Source organism: Manis pentadactyla, chromosome 13 (assembly GCF_030020395.1).
Source record: "Manis pentadactyla isolate mManPen7 chromosome 13, mManPen7.hap1, whole genome shotgun sequence".
Lineage (NCBI taxonomy): Eukaryota > Metazoa > Chordata > Mammalia > Pholidota > Manidae > Manis > Manis pentadactyla.
Genome location: NC_080031.1, coordinates 15,060,848 through 15,086,766, shown reverse-complemented (window position 1 = coordinate 15,086,766; position 25,919 = coordinate 15,060,848). Strand labels below are relative to the sequence as shown.

Below are 25,919 nucleotides of genomic sequence, written 5' to 3'. Positions count from 1 at the left end.
CAATGCCCTGGCATTTCGTCGGTGCTCAGGGAACTCTCGCTGTCACCCTCTCCTCCCCCAGCGCTCTCCCTTCAGTGTGGTCGCTCTGTCCCATAGGTGCTCCTTGAAGCTCCTGTGTGGAACACTGATGGCACGGAGGGACACCGGAGAGGATCTGATGCGGTGTCTGCTCTCCAGGGGCTCATGAAGTGGAGACGTGCAGACAAAAGCAAAATACTAAACGAGTAAGTTTGTGCTAAAATATGTGCCCCTGGTATATAAGGGTTAGGGGTTCAAAAGAAGGAGACAGTTGAGTTAAGTGTGAGTTAAAGAAGGTGATTTGGGTATAGAGGAGGGCAGAGTACAGAGCACTGATTTTAGGACTTTGCACCCTGCCATTTGCAGCTCTCTGAAGTGTTCTTACTCCTATGTCAGTGCGGTAAAAACAGCTTTTACCACTTAGCTCAGGGGAATTCCCGCGATGCCAGTTCACCAAGTAGCTTATACATAGGCTGAGGTCACTGTTGTGTTTTTAACTGTGGGGAAAATGCCAGAGGTTCTGGGGCTTTCCCATTCCATGGAATGCCCCCAAGAACAAACGGTCCCGCTCTGGGGTTCAGCCTCCCTGCTGGGTCCACCTGCACCATGGCTGCAGATGAGTGACTTCCAGGTCTGTAAATTCCACACCTCTGAGCTGCCCTTGTTCCAGAAGTCTGCAAAGTATTAGGCACTATATTTAAAGAAAAATGCCTGCTATTGTGCATCCAGACCGGAGAAAGGGGATTGTCACCTCAGAGGACACTCGGTTATTGGTCACTTCCGAGACACAGACACACAGTCCTGGTATTTCCCTCTCCTTCTGGCTCTATCTTTAGCTTTTGGGCAGGCTTAAGTGAAACTGAGCCAGTTTTGGTGCTTCAGCAGTTAAGGGCCAGCTGGTGGGAGTCCCTGGTTGAGTGTGGTGCCATGGCAAGAGCCCTGTGGTAGATCCCAGACTCAGGGGCTCATGGGAATCATGTGAGGAGCTTGCTGAAATTGCACACGATGGGACCTCATGCCCAGCGATTATGGGTCAGTAGGCCTGAGGTGATGCCCAGGAACCTGCATCTTTAACAAGCAAACCAGGTAATTCTGATGAGGGCAGATCGTGGACCACACTTTCAGAAAGAATAGCTAGTGGGGACTCTGGGTCTCAAACTGGCTGAAGAGGAACTTAAAGAAATCTGTTAGATCACAGACTCAAGAGTAGCCAGCGCAGGGATTTCCGGCCGTATTTGAAGGAGACCTGCATCCTCTGGAATCACCAGCGTGGGGCTGCAGGGGTTCGGGATGGTGAGGGAATGATGGTTTGTGGTCAACTCTACTTCACCCAGAGATTTTCACCCTGACCAGTTTTACATATGTGGACACATGTCAGATTTCATTTGAAAAGTGGGCACTGCTAAAAGAGGGTGAAGAATCAGTAACTTAAAGACAAATTTTCTGTCCTAGGAAATATCTTAATCTCCTTGGGTAGTTTTTGGAGCTGTGTTCCATCAGCTGTTGGACTGTAAAAGCAGGGCAGCTTTAGGTAGGGTGCTTCTGCATCCCTGGTTTCTTTCCTCCCTTTAAGCCACTGTTCTATAATTTTTTAGTGTTCTGATCCATTTGAGAATCATGTGGAAGCTTAGGATCCTTCCTTAGAAAAACGTTCCCATACGCACATACCTATTAACTCCAGCATTCAGCTTCCGTGGGGTTCTTAGGCTCTGTGAAGCCCATCCATGAACTGGGTAATCACTTCCCACTCTGCGCCTTTATTTTATATTTTTTACAGAAGTTCCAGTGTGTTTTTAAAACTAGACCATAAGTCTTTTGAGTATAGAAACTGTGTATCTTTTTAACAGCTCTCTGAAGTGGAGGGCAAGATAATCCATCCAGTATAAGAAGAAAATTTCAGAACTTGAATGTATTTTTAATCTCGCTCCTTTTAGTTTGTAATTTTCTGTATGTTCTGTCATGCTCACTATATTATTAGGTCACATTATTTAAATAAGCATACCCATATGGGGGAAGCCTGTTATAAACTTACTGATAAGGACACATGATGTTAAAAGTTTGAGTACCCTGCCTTACAGAACGTCCCTGGTTTTCTTTTGGTGCTTGCTCTGAGTATTCTGCTAGGCATTGGACATAAACACACACACAATTTGTGTAGTTCTTACTCTCTGGGAGCTCACAGTTTAATCTTGTGCACAGTGGGTGTTTTGTTGTGAATGGATTTGAGTTGAGGTTGCATCTGGTTTATTTGACTCCAGGTCAGTCACTATATGACAAGTGCATTATTTCAAGAAGGGTCTCTTGATGAGTATTTAAAAAGTACCTCTTCATACACTTTGCTTATGTTGCTGAGATTCCTGACTACCGCTTCTAGGGGAAGAACTCGGTAGGAATGCCTATGCTGGTTTGGAATGTGAGACTGTCAGACTTTATCATGATATATAAACAGCATGCACTATTGGTAGTAGTTCTAGAATTTTTGCATAGAAAGTGCAGAGGTATAGCAGTCTCTTTGGAAGGACAGGGCTTGGGGACGTATACAGCAATTACATTCCTGATACTTAGATTTTGTTTGAAATGATGGAGATGATGGGGTGGAGATGAGTGTACCACTATCCCAAGCCATGTCTTAGTGCTGCCTCAGGATCTCATGAGGAAAGCAAAATAAAGTTTTGAGGAAATAGTAACAAACCAGATAGTAATGAACTGAGGAGGGAGGGTGAGAATTTAGCTGATGAGAGAGAGCAGACCAGCCCTGATGAGGACTTTGTAGCCATGCGGGGATCAGACCCAAAAGAATACTTCTCATAGCAGCCGCCAGACTAGACCCATCTCTCAACAGCTGTTAGCCATTTATTAGTGGGACTCTACTGAAGCCAGGGGAAGGGGGAGGGAGAGCAGACGAATGGAGAAAATGAAATTGTGTTAATTACCAGTCCATTTCCATGATGCAAAGGTGACCCGGTCTGTCATCTCTGTCCCCGGGGCTGGTGTTTGTCGGGTCTGACATTTGCAGCGAGGGCTCCCCGCCCGGCATCTGTTGCCCCCCATTGCCATGGAGACAGCCGCTGCCACTCCGTCTCCTTTGAGAATGTGCTGCCTGAGATTTCAGGAGCCATTTTGGAAGCATTTGTCTCGACAGTGTCTGCTAATCTCCCTTTCATTTGTAATTATTTTATCGCCTTGATTCTCGGCTTTGGCACTGTTCCCAAAACTAACTCTGCTCCCCGACACGGGGGTCCGTGGGGAGGTGTCAGCGCCTCAGCCCCGTCTGGGTGGAGATGAAAAGGGAGTGGACAGGAAAGCCGCCCTAGGCTCTCTTCAAACGGGCCCTGTCTCCTGTAGGCAGCCCTGGGAGGGCCTGGGCTGATTGAAGTAGCCCGAATTATGAAGCCAGAAGCCTTTGAGGCCGGCCGCCCCATCGAGGCCAAGAATAATTGAACAAATAGTTTATCTGGCTAACCAACAGCTGTAGAGCCTGGGCGATTTGGAGAGGATTAGGGGGCAGCAGGAAAGGATACTCCCACAGGGTCCTTCAAATCCTCATCCTGAATTCTACCAACGAAGAACACATGTTGAAACCCTGGAGTTGCTTTTTAAGTCGGTTTTTCTCCCTTTCCGAGTGACTCTGTTCAGTGCTTCCAAGAATTTTAAGTGACTGAAGCAACCAACTTTGGGGTCCCTGCTCTTGGGCTCCTTTCAGTTGCTTCCTTCCATTCCCCCAAACCTCATTTCATGCCAGACAGCTCAGATTCGTGTGGAAATTCGGATCACTCTGGGTGGTGCCTTGGGGTTGCTGCCTGGTCCTAGAGTCTACATTGCTGGCAGCTGTTGTAATGTCTAAGTGAACTGCCAGGGCCAAGTTCAGGTTCAGATGAAAGGGGGGTTATGAGGGTGGCTGGATGGAAAGAGAGGACACGAGGAATCCCCATCCCCATGGGAGCAAAGTTGAAAAAAAGATAGCTCCAAACAGACCAAACATTTAAATGTTAAAAAAAAAAATCCAAAAAATATTAGATGAAAAAAAAACTTAGGCGAATTCTTATGAAAAATGTCTTTAACCTTGAGATGGGTAATGTGTTTCTAAGTATGATTCAAAATCCAGAAATCACAGAAGCCATAGAAGATTGACACATTAAACATTATAAAAAATTCTGCATGGCAAAAACGCCACTTGCAAATATGATTAACTGGGAAAAATATTGCAACTCAAATTATAGAAAAGTGCTAATCTTCATGATAGATATAGATTCCAATTAGAAAAAGACCAAAACCTCAAAAGAAAAATGGGTGAAGGATGGGAACAGACAGTTCATAGGACAGAAAACAGAAATGGCTTCTCGATATATACAAATGATACTCAACCTGACTCGTAATGGGAACAATGCAAATTAAAATTCCTCTGATAGACCATTTTCATCCATCACATTGGAAAAAGTCCAAAAATTTGACAACACACTGTGTTGGTGTATCTGTGAGAAAACAGAATTCTCTTACATTAATGTTGGCAGGTAAAATGGAGCATAATTTGGCAATATCTATCAAAATCACAAATGCATGTAACCTTTGACTCAGTAATAACACCCTTGGAAATTTACCTTATAAACTATTGCACACTTGCATAATGAGGTACAAAATTTATTAATTGCCATGGTTTTTAATAGCCAAAAACTGGAACCAATCAATTCACATATTCATGAAATGGGGAATGGTTAAATAAATTAAGGTGCTTCCCTGAAGTGGAGTACTATACAACTATAAAAAAGAATGAGGACAGTATCTGGTGACTGATTTCCAAGGCATATTAAGTGAAAAAAATCAAAGTGCAGTAGAGTGGATACAATAAGCTATCCTTCTTATATGTAAGAGAGAAAATAAGAAAACACCAATTTTTATATTATCTTAAAGAGACTCTGGCAAGGGCACCAGGTTGCTAGTGAAATGGACTAGCTGGGGGTGGGTGCTGTCACTGGGGAGTGAGGCTTCCCTGTATCCCTTTCCATGAGAATTCATTTTGTATCAATGTAATACCTATTCCCAAATGAAATAAAACTGCTTCATGTAGAAGGCAAAATAAAACACAGTGAAAACATGACCCCAAACCCAATGATGAGGCCACTGAGCCCTGCTGGGCTGGGTGAAGAGCAGCAGAGAACGCCCTCCAGGTGTTCATGTGCCTGGACTCTGAGAGGCTGGGCAGCGAACAGGATCACTCTGGCTGTCAGTCCTTTTGCAGGCCCCTGTCCTCATTTGCCTCATCCTAATCGGCCTGGGAAGGGGGCTGCAATGGGTGAACTCGAGCCTCCTGGATTCCAGCTGGGGTAATTCATGCCCCTAAGTATTCGTGTGTGGCTTCAATGCTCCCACATGTTCCTTTTCTTCATAGGAATCTCACCAGTCCTTAAAAACAAAGCTGTGCCCACTAAGAGTCCCATACCCTAAGGCATTTGATAATTTGGGTCCCAACTGGAGGCTCTTCATCATTTTCATTGCATGAGAATCTTTAAAGGAGCAATCCCCCAGGCTGAGCCTCATTCCACCCCACTCCACTTCAGGCCCTACTCGGCACCAGGTCCCCAGGGAGGCCGTCCTGTGAGACCAACAACTGCAGATGTGGAGAGGCTCACCCTGGGTCCTGGCAGCCTTCTGGGAGTGGGCTGTGGGGTTCACAGATCCATTAAGCACATTTGTAAGGCACGCAGAACCTGAAAGCCCTGGTCGAGGTGCTTTACAAATATTAACTCATTTATTCCTCCTAACAACGCTGTGAGGAAAGAATTTCTGGCATCCCCAATTTAAGATGAGGAAACAGGCACAGAGAGCTTAAGCAACTTGCCCAACATCACACAGCTGGCAGATAGCAGAGTCAGGATTCTTAACCAGATGGGCAGAACTTAGCCAACACACTATACTGACTTTTATTTTTAAAATGGAGGTAAAATTCAGAGAACATAAGTTTAAAAAGGTAGTCCAGGGATAGGTAATATATTCACAATATTGTACAGCCACTGCCTCTATCTTGTTCCAAAACATTTCATCACCCCTAAGGAAAACCCCCTACCCATTAGCAGTTTCCCCTCTTCCCGCCCCTGGCAACCTCTAATCTACTTCCTGCCTCTAAGGATTTGCCTATTCTAGATATTGTATATAAATGGAATCATACAATATGTGACCTCTATGTCTGACTTCTCTCACTTAGCAAAACATCTGCAAGGTTTGTAGCATGTATCAGCATTTCATTTCTTTTCATGGCTGAGTAATATTCAATTGTATGGCTCTATCACATTTTGTTTACCGTTCATCTGAGGGGCATTTCTGTCGTTTCCACCTTTTGGCCAGATTGAGCAGTGCAGCAATGAACATTCATGCCCATCTTTCCTTGAAAACCTGTTTTCAATTCTTTTGGATATTATACTGCTTTTCAGTGGCAGATGCTCCTACCTTCCTGAATGCATGTGCTTGGGGTTCTCACCTCCCCCCTACTCCTCATCCTCTCTCCTGGAAAAAAAAAAGACAAGGAATAGAAAAGTAGATCACTGAGTAGGGAAAAGCCTGCTTTGGGGAAGAAAAATAGGAAAGAAAAGTTGATAGTGGAGACAGCACCCACTCCCTAAAGCCAACGTTCTTCAGCTGTCCCTCAGTCTCCCGAAGCCAGGGGGCACCAAGAGGGTGCAGTTTTCCTATCCAGCCCCAAGATGAGCTGTCTGGGGCTGGATTCCATCCCAGGGACCTCCCCGGGCCTCTCTCAGCAGCTCTGATGTGTGTGTTGTTGCCAACAGATGCCTGGTCTCCCTCTAGCCCTGGAGATTCAGAGGCAGTGCTCCGTTAGAAGACTGGCAGTGGAAAGCTCGGGAAGGGTCCCCGCCTGTCCATCCCTGCAAAGTCTTGGGAATCAGGATATCTTTCATGTTCTTCCAGATTCTATGGCTATTCTTTTTGCATTTCCAGCTTTGTGAAGTTGCTCTTCAATTATCTTCCAGCTTTTTTCTTCCTGTGGCCTTTGGGGCTAACCAATTCAAGTCTCTTTGATTGGCACACGTGGGCCTCGTTTTTCTAACCTCAAGTTCTTCATGTCCCTGTTTCACCAGGTGGCCCAGAAAAGACCTGGTTGGGCTTTGACAGTATTGGAATTGAGTCAGAGACAAGCCTGCTGTCCTTAAGCCCAGTGTTCCTCGCACTCCTGTGTTTTTAAATCTTTGCTAACAGTTTATTTCTTCTTTTTCTTTGTCCCTTCGTACCTCCCTCCCATGGTTTTTGACCTCTTTTTCTCTGAACTTCTAGAACAAAAGTTCCAAACTGGTGACCTTCTGGTCAAATCTGACCTACAGATAGGTTTTAAACATTTTATTAAAAATGCTTCTAAAGATTATGAGCTACCATTGAAAATTGAGAATTTTGAATAAAAATCTAGTTACTGTAGCTTCTCTTGCAAAGTTGGCCGGTCTGGCCCACACACGATCTGTATTCATCATGGAACAATCAGCTGACCCTGAGCGTGGCTGCCTGTGCGGGGTTCCGGTTCACCAGAGTCCCACGACTCACGCGCCTTACACAACACATGCCTGTCATCCTGTCATGGCCTAAAGTCTCCCATTTATGTTAGCTTCCTGACCCCTCCTCTACACTGATGTGCAGAACAGAATCACATTACTTTAAACATTTTGGGTAAAGAATTGTAGTCTGTTGTGAACAAATTCCCTTGCTTTTTGGTGACTTCCTAAATCCAGCCATAGCATCAATCAGTGGTCACTTGCCTCAGCGATTTGGGTGTGGAGGCCTCTCCGGTGCAAGGATGGGGTGTGCAAAGGGAACACTGGTTGACGTTTCAGTTATTTCTACTTTTATTTTGTTACCTTTTGTTAACTTCATGATATACTCAGTGAAAAGTTACATTGGTATGTAAAATGCTTTCTAAAACCATGCCCATTAGTTGCTCTGGGAGGGAAGACATCTTTTTGTGGACACAGGGTTGCTTCACTGGAATGCTGACAAGAGAAGAGAAAACATCGCCTGAGACACAAGCGTTCACTCTGTCATGACCTGAGCACCTGGAGCACCCAAGGAATTAAACAAGTCCTTAATTTAAAAAAAATTTGATGACTCAAAGATCTGGAAGGAGCAGAAAGAATGGGAAGGACAGCATTTCAGGAAAGGAAGAGGGAAGAACTTTGAAAAGAAAAATGTGTATGAAGGTGGGTGCATGCCTGTGTGGGCGAATGTGTGTTTACACACATTAATCAGCATATTAGCAGGAGTGTGCGCATGTCCGTGAGGTTGAGGGCATGTGAACTTGTACAGGAGAAAGGGGGATTGCATGCTCCTGGGTCAGAGTAAGAAGAGTTCTCACGAGTCCCCTTTTAAGATGTTTACAGAAGGCAGAGCAATTTATGAAACTTCCACCACATTATAACGAACTTGATTCTTGACTGATGTGCCTGCCCAGAGTCCTCATACTCAATTCCTCTTCATTCTTTCTCCCTTTCTAAGGTATCTGTTGGCCCAGGAAAGATTTATTAATTCAGAGATGAATACTGAGATCCTAGGACTTGCCTAGTTCTACACACTGAGGATGTAGGCATGAGCAAGGCAGACGAGGCCACTGCTCTCGGGAAGCTTTCATGCTGGTGTGGGAAGCAGACTATAAATATGGCCATAAAAATACAAAGTGGTGCAATGACTTCAAGGACTACGGGTACCACACATCAGTGATGATTTGGAAAGGATGCCTAGTGGAAGGCCCTGAGGCAGTGGCCGTGGCTGGCATGCTTACCAGGCCACCAAGCAAGGACCTGCAAGGGGATAAAGGAAGTGCAAAGGCCCAAAGTGAGAGCAAGCTCCATTTGCTCTGGAATGGAATGCTCAGGGGCTGCGTTGGGTCAGGGGCTGCATTGGGGCACGGGGTGGGGAGGACCAGGTAATGGCAGTCATGGGCCTTGTTCAGTGCTCTGTTGGCTGCAGAATAGGGTTTGGATTGTATTCTCATTGCAGTGGCAATCCACTGGAAGATCCAGTGGGGGGGTGGTACAGCTTGGCCCCTATTACAGCTGTTGTGGAATTAAGCACAAGAGAGAGAAGTATATTTTTATTCATATATATTTGAAATTAAAACCAAGAAATTCTAAAAAGTATTGATTAATTGAAAATAACATTAATGAACCCATTATATATTAACATAGATAAGGTGATTTTTATTAAAAACAAACCCTCTCTTTTCCAAATCAAAGATATTTAAATAAGAAGAGTGGCACTCTATTACATAGTTGCAACCCTCTCTAATGTTTGACTTAAAAGAAGACAGTTGTTTCTCATGTGATGTGTTGTTTCAGTTGAAATCTATGGAGAAAATCTGTATTTATACAGATATATAGTTGTGAAGAAGAGGAGTATTTCATAGAGAATTATGGGTATTTTCCTGCACAGAAAATTGATGTAGTAATTTTCTTAAAGGGTAGTTGCAGTGTGGAATTTGAAACCGTGTCAATGAGTCTCATACTCTGTTACATTAAAATACATCAGACACTCACAATGCATGCTTGTCCTTGAGTGATTTTGTAACACCATGCATTGGTCACGTGGAAAAGAGTGACTCACTGAGTCAGGCAGATCTTCCAAATCTCTCACCGAGGGACGCAGATCTTGACTAACTTCATTACACAACACTTGTTAATAACAACACTGACTTCATTAGAAAAGTCTTTAAGGGTTGAGTTGACTGTTCCACCAAGGAAATTCATTTTTTTAAATTAAAATATCACTGGTATACAATCTTCTGAAGGTTTCATAAGAACAACATTGTGGTTTCAACACTGACCCATATTATCAAGTCCCCACCGCACCCCCCACCATTGCAGTCACTATCTGTCAGCATAGTAACATGCTATAGAGTCATTACTTATCTTCTCCATCAAGGACATTTTTAAGGGAAACTGACATTTTGATTCTCTGTGAGTGCATAGTAAGAAGGATGCAGTGACCACTAGTAAAGTTTGGTGTTACCACCGGGGTTGGTGTTAAGGCGCCAGGAGTTTTACCCACCAGTGCAACTGCAAACAGTGGAAAAGACAATAAATCTTAGTATTATTTTGAAAATAGTTCTGACCCTGAAGCCCCTCAGAAGAGTTTTGGAGACCCCTTAGTGGTCTGTTGATCACACTTTGAGAAAAACTGACATAGATTACTGAGTTTTCAAACTATATAAACAGTTACTGTCTTGACTCACAGTTGCATTGTGTTAGAAAAAGCAATCGGATCAATTTAGCATGCAACATGTGTGACCAGGGAAAGTCTCCTTATGGCGAAGTCTCTTGCCCATGAATCACCATGTCTACGCTCATTGCAGAGTTACCATTTTGCTACACATTAATATATATTAAAATCACAGCTCCCCTTTACCTTTCTCAAATTCTAATATCGCCCCAGAGTATTTACAGTGAACTAGGATCATCTCACTTCAGACGTTGCAGAAGGGGAGTAGAGCAACTTCTGATGTGAGAAAAAAAATCTGGAAATATCATTCATTTTATTATGTAGGTGCTAAGTAAATATTTCTTATTTCCTATGATTACTAAGTTTGACCAGAGTGTTCCAGGTGTTTTATTATGTAAGTGATTGATATTGGTTGAAAATGAGCAATGCTGTTCCATGTCACATAATTCTGGGAAAGAGATTCAAGAATAGAGTTCTTGGATATTCCCCCACAAAATGGACCTCGGCTCTCATTCGGTATTTTAGACCTGTTTCTTTGACTGTAAGACAAACTGTCATTAGTGGCAGTTACAGTCTCACCCCTGGTAGAGAGGAAAGGCAATCAGATTTGTGTCCACCCCTGGGGGTTTGCCTTGGCTGCGTCTCTGAAATTAGAGTGGGATGGGAACGCCAGGGACAGAGCCGGGGGCTCGCCGAGAGGAAGATCAGACCATTATTTTCAACATTTCTCCTCGTCAAGCTCTTACGGGTCAAGTTTTTCATCTGTAAATGCAGGCAGCGAGGCTAGCTCCTAACAGTCTTTCCAGATTTACATCTAGTGAATCTGGAAATTCTGGACATCGCTGACCGGCATCCAGGAAGAGGCTGTATGATTTTTATAAAAGTCCTCCTCGTCACCTCTAGGGGGCGTGCCAACCCTCCCTAAAGTTTAGTAGCCACTCCAGCATTTCTCAAAGTTTCTGGGAACTTGTGAGTTCCCTGGTGGGATGGAATTTACTGCAAGGGGAGGAATATGAGGCGAATTAGTGAGGGAATAAGGAAAAGTGACAAAAAGGTATTTCATTGGGAAGCAACAACAGGTGAATTGGTCTAGTGGGATTGAGCAAAAGATAGGAAATGAGCTTAGAACTAAGGCTAATAGTGGACAAGAGTTTTGGGGGTTAGCAGGAAGGCGGGCTTCACAGCTATTCTGAAAATGAGTTTATGTTTTCATTTAGCACACATTTATTGATGCAGGGATATGCTGGGCACTGACTGGTAAAGCAGTGGTGAGCAAGTGAGACAGACTAGGGCTGGCTGTCACTGGGAAGTGTTAATGAGGGCTAAGTCCAGACAGGTGGTAATAGATAGCAGGGGAGGTGTAACCTGGTCTGGGGATCAGAGAAGCTCTTCTGAAGGCAGCAGGCTGGAAGGATAAGCAGCAATTAGTAAGTGAAGAGGCGGGTTGAAAGCAGTGAGGAAAAAGGCAGAACTCAACCCTACCGACAATGGAAGCCACTGGAAAGTTTTAGGGAAGGGGTTCAGGGACACCTTTTCAGCAGGAATGGCGAATGGATTGGATGGGAGCAGAATGCAGTAAGAGAAGCCACTTAAGAGTGGTCGTGGTCATCCAGATGAAAGAAAGTATGGGCAGGAGTGGTTTGGGAGAAATGGAGGGGATGGGGACATATTTAGGAGGCAGTCATCCTGGGTTGTAGCTAAAGAACTTAGGAGGATTTTTTTGACCCAAACTTGTGGCTTCAATGACAAACAAGCAAAAGTAATAATACTCTGCTTTCCTCAAGCAGTGCAGATGATATGGAGACATACTTGTTTCCAGTGGGACCTCTTTCCCCACCGAGTCAAATCACTGCCTTTGTGTGGACAGGAAACCACAGAGACCTGCCATTCTTCATCAGGGGCCCTATTTGTTTCACAACTAAAATGTTCTGGTAATTTCAGTCTCATTAAAGGAAGAGATGACATTCTAGTTGGCCAGTTACCAGAGACCTGGAGCAATGCAATGGTGTCTATGACCAGGGAATGTTTGTAAAGTCTCTCAATTCCATTTAGTAAACAACTTCTCCTTCTGGGTCTGTCAATTTTTTGAAGCCCAGCTGTTTTCACCAGAGGTAGTGGCAGAGCAGGGATGCCACTTGAAGCATTGACCTGGGAGACGAGGGTGCTCTTTTCCTAGTGAGAGATAACTGCTTGGCTGCTTCCAGCCAAGGAGCATGAGAAGCCTCAGTTATGCACTCCTCTCTGAGTGACATCTAGTCTCCTTACAGGCTCCAGCAGGTTCACAAGGACCACAGACAACCCCATGATCTTGGATGGTACCCAGGCTGCTGTGGCCCTATCTCCTCTCCTTCTGCCCTGCACTTCCCACCGCAGTAGGTGGACAGTGATGCAGATGGGAATAGACGTGCTGCTGTGACTGGGCACTAGTTCAGTCCAGAAATCCTACAGAACATATACAGTACGCTCCTGGAAATTTATTGTCATTATCTTATTCATTTGTTATTCAGCAAAATATTTATTGAGTGCCTACTAGGTGCCAGGCACTGGTCTAGGTTCATGGACTATATCTGTCAAAAACACAAAATTTCCTTGTGGCATTTTCATTGTAGTGAAGATGACAGGTAATCACCACTAAATAAAATATTTTGACCCTTTTGGGAGGGCTTATTCTCCATTCAATCCACTCAGGAGGATGCAACATTTTCTCATGACATCGGGCATGGTGAAGGGGCCAGTGTCTGCCAGGTCCTCAGTGCTGGGCAAGAGACCTTCTCTGTGTGGTGCTGAATTAGGAAGGTCAGCTGTGTTTGTGGTCTGGGGAGAGAGAGTGGAGCTAATGAGTAGATCAGTAATTCATGTGGTTTATGAGGAGGTGAGTCAGATGGTAAAAGAAAAAAATTAGAGCTGATTAAGTTAGATATGGTCCCTGTTCCCAATCATCCACAAAGTTTTATCTTTCAAATTTGGTCTTGATAAATGTGATCAATGTCAGAGAGCTGCAGTAATTGCCCCAGACCTGGGAAGTATGATGGCTGAACAAGGGAAGGCATTGGCTGAACAAGTGGCTTGGTTGTTATGGGATTAATGTCCCTTTCTTTTTGCTCTCTCCATCGAAAATGAAGGGAGAAGCCAGTGGTTCTTTCTGGAAGGCTAGAATTGTAACCAACAAGGGGACAGAAGTGCTTAGAAAATTCTCACATGGGTAAAATGATCAAGCAGAGGGCCGAGCACGTGCTGTCAACCTGGCAGATTACAGTCACGTGGGCTCCACTGCTTCCTGCTGATCTTTAGAGGTGAGATTTCAGGGTTCAGTTTATTGTCAGTGAAGCAGGAGTTAATTTCAAGGTTTAGTTTATTGCCAATGAAGCGGTAGTCAGGGACACTTAGTACACCTCTTCCTGTGTTTGCTAATAATTATCACCCAGTTCATAATGGGCCCTGCAATGCTCCCACTTCCTTTAATTAATCTGTCCTGTATTAATTATTGGGGCATTTTATTTTATAAGGGTGATGACTCACCCAGCCTGGCAGGTTTAGAACTGCCTTGTTGGTACTTGACTGGCAAGGGCTTGGTCTCCCAATTCAGCCCAGTCCATTCAGGAGGATGCATCATTCTGTCTTGGCATCAGGTGTGGCGAGGGAGCAAGTGCCTGCCAGGGAGCCTGGCTTCCTGGGGCAGAGATCTTGTCAGAGCCGAGCCGCTGAGCTAGGAAGGTCAGTTCTGTTCATGACCCACATAGGGAGTGGGCAGAGCCAGCCAGCAAACAGAACCCCATGGACTGGGGGTTCTAGAGGAGCGTCTTCCAAGACAACCTAGTAGATGACCTTCAGACCGGAGGCCCCCCTACCTGGGACTCCTTAGAATTAGACACTCAAGGATCCCCAAACATGCTTTTGGAATACAACTCTGAGTTCTTCATGGACTGGGAGGATATTTCTGGCCTGGTTCTTCCTGGTTCCCTTAAATTCTTTCTTAAAGTACTCTTCATCCCTTTGAACCTCTCTCTCTTTCAGTAGCTCCCTATCCCTCCCTCCACCACCCAGGTTTATTGCATTTTTAGGTCAATTGTATTCTCAACTTCCACTTGAAATCCTACGAATTTTAAGGTCACTGGATTCATAGTTGTGTAACACACTCTTATCTCCAGTGTGGAGTAGATTCCAGTACACAGACCTCTCCACCCAGATTATTGCAATAGTCTCTGAATTCCCCTGCCACCTCCCTATAGACACAGCTGGCCTTCTCTCCAGTCCATCCTTCACAGGGAGATTTCCCCAGATCTCAATCCAGTTGTGTCTCTCCCCTCCTTAAAGTTCTCTTGTGGATTCCTATCCCCTTATAGCAAACCTGTACGACTCTTCAGTTTTGCCCAGGGCTCTCCTAGAAACTGTCCCTGCCCCTGCCGCCTGATCAGCCCCTACCACTCTCTCCTTGTTATTCAGTCATAAGCCACTTGGGGCATTTTTGGCCTATGTGGGGAGGCTTCTGCCCACCTGCTGGTCATTATTTGCCCTCATGCTGACTGCCCCTGCAGACTGGCTCAGCTCCTCTCATTTATCTTCCTAATCCCAGGCCCAGGGGAGTGTTTTATGTGCAGAAGGAAATGACTTCCCACTTCTTGTAGAAATGAACCAACAAAGGAATGAATTAAGCAGGAATCTCAGTCCATCCGTTGCTTTAATAAAGATGCAGGTTGTCCTCCAAGAACCAAGTTTCTCTCTCTCATGAGAAGCATAAAACCCTTTTCCCTAGCTTTAGTGGTACTGAACTTAACAAGTCAAACACTATTATTAAACCAAATCAAAGCGATGGGATTCTGAACATGCTTACCATCCAATCCTCCCTCTGCCTTCACGGCCATCCTCCTGCTCGGGCCCCAGGTTATTTCCCTGAAAGTCCATTTGCTGAAAGTCAGCTGGTTTTTGGCACTTGGGCCATCTGGCACGTGACTTTCAGCGAGATGGCCCACTGCCCCGTCACAGCCGGAGAACACACTGGTGTCGGGAAGACCCCTGATCCATCTGCCAGGAAAGGCCCTACCAAGGCTTCTCCTGACCTGAACGATCTCTCCACGATCACTTTGCAAAAGGCACTTTCGGAACTTCATTAAGCCTGAACTATACAACTCAGCTGGAAGATTTTTGCGTATCACCCTTAATTTCTTTAGGTGAGGCTCTAAGTCATTTCCCTCCTCTTCTGCCTGAGCAGATGGAAGAAAAAAACCAGCATCATCCTGTGCCCACCAGGCGTTGCTTCAGGGATGGAGCTCCGCAGAGTGAATCTGCCTTTACAGTTGGCAGCGTGCAACTAAGTGAGTGTGTGTGTGTGTGTGTGTGTGTGTGTGTGTGTGTGTGTGTGTGAGAGAGAGAGTGGGGGGTAAGGGGGTGCAGGTGGGGGTTCGGTTTACCTACAGGGTCATTTTACTTGTCCAGATTCAGGAGGGAGGGTTGGAAGGGAGGGGGAGGTGTGAGCTCAGGTATCAAAGTTTGGGAATTAAGGGAGTGTGATCTGAAACCAGAGTGACTGGACAAAGTACAGACTGTGGACGGGGGGACATGGTTGCTGGGTGGCCAGGTATGGAAGTCATTGCTGAGGACGCAGGAGGGGAGGGCAGTCAGCCCCCTCCTGGAATGGGCAACAGATTCTCACTTGTCAGAAGGCAGCTCAGGACGCTGGGTCTGTAGCTGAACCGAGGCTCTGGGGATTGGCGGGAGGCAGTGGGGACAAGTGACTATGGGCAAATGTGTAATGTCACCTGGCCAGAGTCCCCCTTCAGAGCTGGGAAGTACTGCATCAGCCTGGTTTTAAACTTACAATTTGATCCCTTCCATAGTGGATCTCTATCTTGTATTAGGAAACTTTCTAAAAAATCCTTTGGTCTGGATCAGACATTTTGGGTGTGATCTTCCCTCCATCCCTCCTGATGTCCTCTGGGGAGCCCTAGTCTTCAGGCAATGTTTTACCCCCTTCTCCCCACCATCCCCACTTGCCTGATTTCTCCAGGTTTCTGCACTCAGAGAATTGATTAGCCTAATTGATTAGTTCAAAGCAAGGTGAGAGGAACTGGGGCTTCTGGATCTGGTCATTAGCTCTGCCAAATGAAATGCCTTAGTTCGGCTGGGCCTTGATTTTTCCCTTCTGTAATGTGGGCAGCATGCTGTTTCGCCTCCCTTGAACTGCCCAAGTAATTATCACTCTGAGTTCCAGGGAGTGCAGTGCCCTGCAGCTCTCCAGGATGCAAATTAGTAATTTTTATTTTTTGCCAAGCCTCTCACATCAGCTCCAGTTTCATAACCTCGGTCACCCTTCCCCTGCCCCTCCCTTCCTGCACGTACAGAACCCTCCCCTCTTGCCCAGATGCACACCTGCAGGAAAAATTGGCATAAATTCCTTTCCATCTGTCACCGCTTCAAATAGCTTGAGTGTGCTGATGACAGATAAAGTAATTGCAGAGCATACGAATGACTTAATATCTGATGTGTTAAAATAATTTTTTAATGCCCAGCATTTGTATAATTTATAGCTGGAATCCACAGTTTTTGTCTTGTTTCCCACTCTGCCCCCGGCTGCTCCCCCACTGGGGGGCACTGTCTCCGCGGCTCTTGTTTCTGCTCAGTGTATTACGGGGATAAGTGGGGAACGTCCTGCAGCACCCACGGTGCCTATTGATTCTGAATCTCTAGGGCCTAGTTCAGTTCTTAGCATATTGAGGTGCTTAAAAAATGTGATGAATGCAGTAGTTATTAGAAGTTGGGGATTCATTTAACAGCTATTTCCTGAGTGCCTATATGTGCCAAGCACCATTATAGGCAGTAGAACACAGCAGTGAGCAAGGCAGAGAAGGTCCCTGCCCTGGAGGAGTTTAGTTTGGTGGGGAAGATGGACAATAAGTGAGTAAGTAGCAACAGCTGTGCAGGTGTCCCCAGTGGAGGGGATGGGATCCTGATGACTTAGGGCATCAAGATCTCATCGGGGCTAGAAATTAAGGATGAGCCTCCTTGGGGAAGGGATTTAACTGGAGGAACTAGCATGGAGTTTGGGGCAGTGGGGAGGGAGGGAGTCCCAGGCCGGAAGAATGACACATGGGAAGGTAGGAAGTGGAGATGCAGTGGTCAGTTGGAGCAGCTACAAGACTCATTATCACTAAAATTTAGGACAAAAGAAGAGAAGTGAAAGATATTAAGTGAAAGATATTAAGCAGGAGAGTGATGTGATTAGATTTTTCTGCTAGAAAGATTCAGGTGGAGGGCTTCACCAAGTCAACTCTTAGAGCTCAAGCTGGCTCAGCTCTGGGCGAGGGAGTAGGAAGGACAATAAAAGAATCTACTGTTCTCTTTGAAAAGAACTTTCAAACAACAGAGAACATTGTCCGCTGCCACCCTCTTGCCCCCTCATCACCTATGGGTATGTATGATCTTGCCCATGTAGCGAAGGACAGACGAGAAGAATACGGGGCATGTGAGGTGCTAATTCCTCCTCTCTGTGGTGTACCACCCCCTTCCCTGGTCCACGCCCCTCCCCGAGCCTCTTGTACTCATCTCTTTCCAGCTCCACCACCAGTGACATCACATGCGAGTTTGAAATTGGCGGGTGAAAATGTATACCACGGAAATCAAGCAAATGCTGCTGTCACTCAGGGCTTTCCTTTTCCTGGAGAACTAGCTGTTAAACATTTACCAGCACACCACTGCCTGCCGCTCAGTGATGCAACTCAGGCCAGCAGCCCCAGTCGCTGCTGGTAGAGGACTTCTGTGCACCCTGAGGTGGCTAGCTCCTGTCTAACTGGGGCATGTAATTTCTCCCCGTCTCAGGGTGGCTGGTTGGGAGCTTGTCTCTGTTTGAATTGGTTGGTTTTTCCATACTCACCTCGGCTGTCTGAGTGTCCCTGATTCTAAAGGCGACACAGGCAGGGGCCCTGGGGTTGGCGGGACGATGTGACGGGTCAGACAGCCTCCCTTCTGTCCACCATCCCGCCCTGAGGGCGCACCTGCACCCCCGCTGGTGTAAAGCCTGCTGCGCGCAGGCCATTCCTCAGTCTGTGGACCAACTGCCCCATCCTTGCTCTGACTCCTTCTCCATTGCCCAGTTGGAATGCTTATTTATGGGAACAGAGAGATGAGGAAAGAAAAACAAATTCATTTTGCTCATTACTTACCACTTGGAAGATAGTTAGATTATGTGATCAACATCATGTGATGGAAAGAGTTCTGGGCACGGAATTAGAAGACCTGGGCTTGGATCCGTGCTTCCCCACTCATCGGTCATGTGACCTCCGCGAGTTCCCTAATGTCTTTGAGATTCAAATGTCCTTATTTGTCAATGGGGACATCCATGTTTCCTTATTTGTCAACACAGGTTATTCTGAGGATGGCACGTGGAAACCCATACGTTAATTCTTCCCCTTCTTTAGATATTTTCTAGATCTAGAGTGACTTTTTCATATGTGAAGTTCACATGTTTACTCTGAAGAGGTAATGGAGTGTCAGCCCTTTACCTCTTCAGCCCAGGAACAATGCCAAGGTCACTGTCCAAGCATCTGCCTTGGCTGTGGTCCAAGGAGAGTTGGTCATTCAATGTAAGAGCCGTGCCATGGCCTCTGAAAGGGTTCTGAGGGGAGGGGGCCGTGAAGGACAGGATGGGAGTTTTCAGAATGCTTTGCGGGATGAGGTTTGTGTGGGAGGGTATGGCAACAGCTCAGCGCTTACATTTTCTGTAATAATAGTATAGCTTGTGCAGCAGGAGGTCGTCCTTGACTAGCTTCTGATGGGAAGCAGGGAGGAGGAAGTGGAATGGGCCTCAAGCTGATGGAGTCTCTCAGGCCTGGGATCATCTCTGCTGCAGGGGAGGGGCTGATGCGTGGCTTGCTCGGGTTTGGGATTGCCCCTTGTCCCGAATACCACCACACCTGTCTTCCCCAGGTCAAGTACCTCATCTCCCAGCGGGTTCCCAGGGTATTGCAAAGTAACACAGCATCAGAGAATTAGGACAGATGGTGTTATGTAGCTCACTCATCACCTTTTGCCACATTGTAGGGGCTGGGGGAAGAAGGGATGGGACAAGTCCTCACCACTCAGGGCTTTGCAAAGGGTTGGTGACAAAACTGCTTCATTATGCTCATTCCCAGCTTTTCTCTAGTCCCTCCTCATGTTTCTCCACAGTCCCTGGCTGAAACCCTCACCTTTCATTTGGGCCATCCACCCTGTGTGATAACAGATGTCCTTGAGCTTTCATCATCGGCTGCATGATGGTGGAGCCCTCCTTACCTAGGCTCTGCGTGGCTTTGGAGGGGAGCATAGATGAGCAGCGGGTGGCGGGTTCTTCAATCTCTGTTTGGGAAGCTCTATGAGAGAGGTGGGCTTTTACCATGGCCCTGTTAGAGCCAAACTAGCTATGAGAAATGTAGATTCCACTCTAGGTTGATGCAATGGAAGGTTAGAGTTAGTGGTGGCTGAAATAGAGGGACTGTAGAAGTGGAGGGCTGGAGAGTTCAATCTAACTATAGGCATCAGAGTATGTAAGCAAGAAATGCACAGAAGAAACGCAAAGTGCCAACCAACTGATGAAAATACACTGATCTCACTAATGATCAGAGAATGCAAAATAAAACAGGATAACAAAGATCGCTGGAAACTAACCTGGGAAAAAACAAAAATACAAAAAGACATGTGCACAAAGATGTTCATTGCAGTATTGTTTGTTGTAGTGAATAAATGGAAAGGATTTAACTTTAGGTCAACAGGGGAATGATTAAACATATTATGGGACATCACTATAGTGTACACTCTAGCAAAACCACTAAAGCAACAAGTTAGCTTTAAGTGTCCTGAATAGGAAAAATGTCCTTGATAACACTGAAAAAAGCAAGGTTCAGAACAATTTGTATATGTTCCTGTTGGTGTAAAAGAATTCTCTGTGGAGTGTGTGTGTGTTAAGGAGTGCAGGGATACCTATCAAACGGTCAAGACTGGGAACTTCTGGGAATTGTAATTAAGGAGGAGTGTGGGGGAGCAATTAATTTTTTTATTGAGGTATAATGGACATATAACATTATATTAGTTTCAGGTACACAATGTAATGATTCAAGATTTGTGTATATTGCAAAATGATCACAATTATAAGCCTGGTTAACATCCATCATCATACATAGTTAAGGATATTTTTTCTTGCGATGAGAATGTTTATGATCTACTCTTTTAGCAACTTCCGTACTTGCAATACTGTATGGTTAACTATACTGCCATACCGTACGTTATATCCTGATGACTTACTTGTTTTATAACTGGAAGTTTATACATTTTGACCCCCTTTACCCATTTCAGAATAATTGATTTTTACTATGTACACATTTTATCATTTGAAATTTTGTGATAAAAGCTTAAAAACAGATATTTACAAAAAAGAATATGCAACACCATCTTTATACTGCTCTCTTAAAGATAGGAATCCCAGACTTGAACACATATCTTGGTCTGGCAGGGACCAGTTAGGTGCAGTGGTATGATGCAGGCTTGAACCTGGACTTAGTTCTGCTTCCTGGGGTGGGGAAAATAATATAAGGATAACACATAGGACCATAGGTCCTGGGGGAGCTTCTATCTGGCCAGGTGAGCATGATGTCAGGTGGCCAGGCCTCCACAGCAGTCACAGGGAGGCGCTCAGGACTCAGGGGGTATGTCAGCTCTGGTTGTGCTGTTCTAAGACCTAAAAGGTAGGCAGGCAGCATCTGGAAGCTTGTCAAGATGTCTCAGAGCCTTAGACGCCAGGCACAAGGCTGACACCTGAATGAATGGGAGAGGAGCACGGAAAGAGCAAGACTAGAGACATCAGGATTCCTAGAGGGATCAGCAAGTTGTTAAGGCTCGGAGAAAAATTCAGAGACCAGTCATCAGCAGTACAAGCAGAAGCCAGGTGGCAGGTCCCTGGCTGGTATCAGTGGTGCCTGGTAGTGAGGGTGCCTCGGCGCTGACTCCCAGCATGTTCAGAAGACTCCCAGAGGCAGGTGGGGCCAGGCCTATAGGGAGAGTCAGCTGGCCCCAGCTGTGGGGAAGCAGGGCGGTAGAGTCTCGGAATGAGGCCGTGCCCCACACAGCTGTGGCCTGGAATGGAAACTGCTGCCCCTGCCCCCCACTTTGAAGTCATAGGTGCTCCAGCCCAGATGGGCTCCCTCTGCACTGTGTGTGCGGAAGTCTGTTCCTGCCCGTCTGCAGACAGGCTGCTGGCAGGACTGGTGTTGGAGGCCTGCTCACAAGTCCAGGAGAGTCTGGGGGATGGACATCACGTACCGCGGCTGCCCAGCTGGGAGAAGAGGTGCCATCAAGGGCTCCCTGCACAGGCACTTCTCTGCCTTCTGTTCATTGTCTCCTAACCACAGGCTTGGAGGAGTCAACTGGGTGGAAAGTCAATAAAACAGGCTGGCGTTTCTCCCTTTGGCGCCCTGACAGCCTCCACACCGTGGGAACCCTTGTCCAGGAGCCTCCTTTCAGAACAGGCCTCCGAACAGGCACTCAGAGCCTGGGCCAGCCCCTGCTGTCAGCTGCCCCGGAGTGCTCGGCAAGTTCTGGCGGCTCGCTGGGCGGGGTGGGAGGTGTCTGGGCTGCGGCGGCAGCAGCTTCTCTGTGGGGGAGTCCCCTCCAAGCATCCCCAGTCCTAGGACAGCTGCTTTCCTGTCTCCTCTGCAGGGAGCTGCAAAAGAGGCAGGGAGTGAGCACTGGAGCGGGAGTCCGCAGAGGGACTCTGAGTCCCGGTGCTGCCTTTGCTAGCTGTGCAGCCCTGGGCAAGGTATTAGCCTCTCAGACCTCCAGTGGCACAGCTGTGACACTCGAGGTGTAAACCTGTGTCCACAGGGGGTTGCTGGGAGAGGGGCAGTAACTGCTGGTGTCTGCCCAGTGCTCTGAGGTCACACTCACCTGCCCAGTTTTTCTCCTAGCTTGCATCACCTCCTAATAGACAACACTCACTTATTATGTCAAGTTTCTGTCTCCCGGACTAGGGAGAAAGGTTCACAAAGAGAATGCTTTTCCCTGGGCTTAGATCCGTGTTTGGCATGTAGGAGATGCTCAAAAATATCTGTTGAATGAATGAATGGGTATCTCAGTTAGTCCTCCTCACAGCCCGAGGAGGTGGGAATTATTAGCACCTCCATTGTACAAATGGGAAACCCGAGACTTAGGAAAGAAAGTCATTTTCATAAAGTCATAGGAGAGCATGTGGTGGGGCTGACATTTAAACAAGGCAGGTCAGCTATGACGTACATGCAATCGTTGGATGCAGTTAAGGTGCTGGGTAAAGGTAAGGAGTTGTACAATCTAAACACAAACTTCACTTCCGTACAGTGCCTTCAGCCTCCTCCCTTGGCCCTCGCACTGCCCTTGCGTTAGGTAGCTTTGTCAACTGTCGACTTTTTGCTGGATTTATTTTGTGTATATCATCCATAGCCAATCTTTAATCCAAGGCTGATTTGTTCAGACCACCCAGCACATTTCTTTGCCACCTCCCACCACAGTCAGCTGGCTGGAGTGTTCTCAGGAGGTTACAACTGCATTTTATTAGCAGCTTGGGCCAAACTTAGAGACTGAAAGTCCTGTAAGAGACACTCTGCATTCCAAAGGCAAATAGATTTCTGAGGTGTATTTTGCTAAGCTATAGTCCCACTTCTCTCCTCATTATCCTTGTTCCCTGAGAATTCATTGTCAACCTTGAAATAGTTATTACCTATAATATGTACTTAGGGGCACTCTTTTTCCATTCCACTATTAACTTCCACTTTTATCTTGCCCTAAATGGTATCTGCAGAGCCTTCCTCCTGTTGGCTGGGACTGCGGTCGCCTTTCTGCCTCTCGCTCTCCATCTGTGTCCCATGCCACATCGTTCCTCTTTGCTGTCAGGCACGGATGTCTGGCTTGGATCCGTGGCGTTGAGGGAAGATGGAGCCGGGAGGTTGGTTAGAGACAAGGAAGAACAAATACAGGAAGGAGAAAGGCCAGAGAAAGCTGAGTTCTCTTTTAAGCCATTTCCTGCTGCTCCTTAGAAAGGCCTTTGGAAGACCGTTGGTGGTTCCATGGTGGTCAGAGAACAAGGCTTTCTGCTGGGGAGAGGGTGGTGTAGAAACAAGGATTTCCGTCTTTCCAGCAGGGACGGGGCAGCTTGCCGAGGTCTTGCTGAGAGCAGGTGTTCATCGGGCCGGTCCTGGGGGCATCCTCAGGATTGGAAACCAAGGGGCAGGTGGTGGAAGCAAACACCGGGTTGGCGTCAGCCTGGCTTTGAATTCAGGCACCCCCCTTGCCAGGGTGCGCACTGTTGGCCACTTAACATCTCTGGGCCTCAGTTTCCCCATCTGTAAAATTACACTTCTCAGGGCTGTTGTGAGGATGGATGAGATGGTCTGTAAAGTGCCCTACAAATGAAATGCATTTTGTATATGTTGTAAATGTAATGAGATGGAGAGAAGTTTATTTACCAGCATTTCCCTTAGAAGGAGAAAGCTGATTTGTTGGGAGAAATTCTTTGATCTGTGCTTTGGAAGAGAAGCTGAAATGTAGAAAAAATCTGAAAGAGAAGCTGGAATCTGGTGCACAAGCACAGGGCGGGTTTGTGCATTGTCTTAGGGAGTTTCAGCGGGGAGGTGATGAAAGGCTACGTGGGGCCCGATGTGACCCCACTCCACAGCCACCTTCTCCATATTCATTTGATCTGAATTCACAAGATGCTTGTATAAGTGAATTTTTCATGACAGTTGTGCTGGGTAGACTCACATCTGGGTTGAACAGAACAGAGGTCATAAGCACCAGTGGGGCGCCTGAAGGCAGGAGAATAATGACGTAAGCTCAGGAATTCACAGGAACTGTGGGGAGGACCTTGGACCTCTCTGTGCCAAGGAACTGCGGTTTGGGTCAGGGTTAACAGAATGTGGGCTGGGGCATTGCAATGGGCATCTTGTGACTCCCTAGCCTGCGATGTTGATGATTATCATCTTTATTTAGTAGAGAGAGGAACAGGTTCAAGTGAAGTGCTTTGCTCGGTCAAGGTCACATTGCACTAATAGTGACAAACTGGTTTTAAATTCCATGTCGCTGCTTCTAGCCTGTGGCTGTACTCTTTGAGTCAGACCACCTGTCCATCATGAAAGGCTTGTGGTCTCAGGTAACACATGGGGACATTAATCTCAAGGGGTTGCACAATCTGCCCAAGGTCAGACCTGGGCTGAATGGAGGGTGCTCAGAGTGGGGAACAGATGCCAACAGGGAGCAGGCCACTGGCTGGGGAGCTGCTTTCCTTTTAGACAAATTACTTCACTTTTCTGGGATGATCACCCCTGCTAATCCTGTCTGCTAACTGTACTGAAGTTTCCCCTCCATACAAGTGGATTAGGATTAATGGGACAGGACTGGGCACAGGACCCAAGAGTCCTGCTCCCACACCCCTGCTTGACTTCATGTGGCACCTGTTCCATTCTTGCCGAGCCTTGGTTACACTTCAAAGCATAATCTCATAAAGAAAGGCTAAATTTAGCTTTAATCAAATAATTGCTGTGCACTAAATCATCAAATGATCATTACAAACTCCGATCATTGGTGACTAGGAAAGAAGGCTCTAGGAAGAGAGGAATTGGTTATATAATTGAACCTCATGGGGGTTTTAATAGTCCTGGGTATGTACAATTGTCTTCTTATTTTGGAAAGCTTAACACCTATATCAGGTGTCCTCTTAGAAGCTATCAAAACCCCACACTGGCTGTGGAGATAAAGAGAATGACCCCAGAATGGTTATGGCAGAGCTGAGTGGCATAGGGCCAGAGTAAGAGGCTGGGTGAGGGGACAGGGGTTTTTCCTGCCTTCTAGGTTAGTATTTTTCTATCTAAATTATACTGTCAAGTAGTCACCAACTAAATTGTTCAACAGGGTGGGAGAAATGAGGAAAAGTTTCTGGGAGAAAAGGGGAGAAGGAGGTTCCCCCAAATGGCTGTCTGGAAGGAGGTGAACAGAGAAAGGTATAGCGTGGCAAGGATTTGGTCTTGCTGGCATAAACCATTCTGGATGACTTGGGGGACAATTTTATAGAGATTGGAGGATCTGCTGTTAGCGCCAAGCATTGATAGAAATGACTTAGTGATTACCACCCTTAACATCTTTGTCGTTAAGACAGCAGTCAGCCTGGTTAAGCCTGGGTTCTGCAGAGGAGGCTGCTTACATGATCCTTAATGAGCAGGTAATGGCCATCCAGTCTAAGAAGATGACAGGAAGATATGCCTGGCATGGCTGGGCCCTCTGTGTGTGAGTGTCAGTACAGGTAGAGGTGTGTGGGAGCCAGGGCACACGCCTGCACACCTCTTCCCAACTCTGGGTGCAGGGACATCACTTTGGTTCCCTGAAATGGGCCATGGTGGGTGGATTTACACAGTGAAAATCAGCAAGCAATTCAGGGCTTTCCTTTTGGTGGAGAGTTGGCTTAGAATTTTTACCAGCACAACAGTGAGAATGGCTAAAATCCAAAAAGCTGGCAACACCAAAAGCTGATGAGGATGTGGAGCAACAGGAGCTCTCTTTCACTGCTGGCGGGGATGTAGGATGGTGCAGCCGCTTTGGAAGACAGTTTAGCAGTTTCTTACAAAGCCAAAGTCTTACCATAGGATCCAAAGTCCCATTCCTAGTAATTTACCCAAATGAGTTTAAAACTTATGTCTACATACAAACCTGCA

General features: G+C 46.3%; 1 long non-coding RNA gene across 1 annotated transcript in view; it reads left to right on the top strand.

Annotated features, from left to right (window-relative positions):
* Window positions 1-22,913, top strand: part of LOC130680461 (uncharacterized) — a 48,220-nt gene extending 25,307 nt beyond the window's left edge. Inside the window, exons 2-3 of the long non-coding RNA XR_008993495.1 lie at window positions 15,441-15,536; window positions 21,597-22,913. This is a non-coding gene — a long non-coding RNA (uncharacterized LOC130680461). The remainder of the gene's footprint in view (window positions 1-15,440; window positions 15,537-21,596) is intronic.
* Window positions 22,914-25,919: the final 3,006 nt, after the last annotated feature.